Below are 380 nucleotides of genomic sequence, written 5' to 3'. Positions count from 1 at the left end.
GGAAGAAAAAAAGAAAAAGAGAAAATGAGTCGACGTAAATACATTTTCTGTGGTTAGGCTTGTACCCTATAGAAAACGTGACCTTTCGACGGCCCTTAGTAAATGAAGATCACTAACACGTGTACATGCCCATAATGTTTTCTTAGACTGTATTAATTCAATGTTAAAATACATCGCGAATTCATTAGATATTCTCGGTAGAAAATTAACATCTCGTACTCAACTCTTTCATCAACGCATCTTCATAACTACGTCTCTCCGCTACACAAACAAACAAACCAAAAAATACGCCTGAATTATCGGGGCCGCGTCACTCCGTACACCTGCCTGCACCCGCATCTCTTTGGGTAATTTGTATAGGCCCTTCTGCAGATGCTGGT

This window comes from Penaeus monodon, chromosome 27 (genome assembly GCF_015228065.2).
Source record: "Penaeus monodon isolate SGIC_2016 chromosome 27, NSTDA_Pmon_1, whole genome shotgun sequence".
Classification (NCBI taxonomy): domain Eukaryota; kingdom Metazoa; phylum Arthropoda; class Malacostraca; order Decapoda; family Penaeidae; genus Penaeus; species Penaeus monodon.
Note: the sequence above shows the minus strand (reverse complement) of the source record.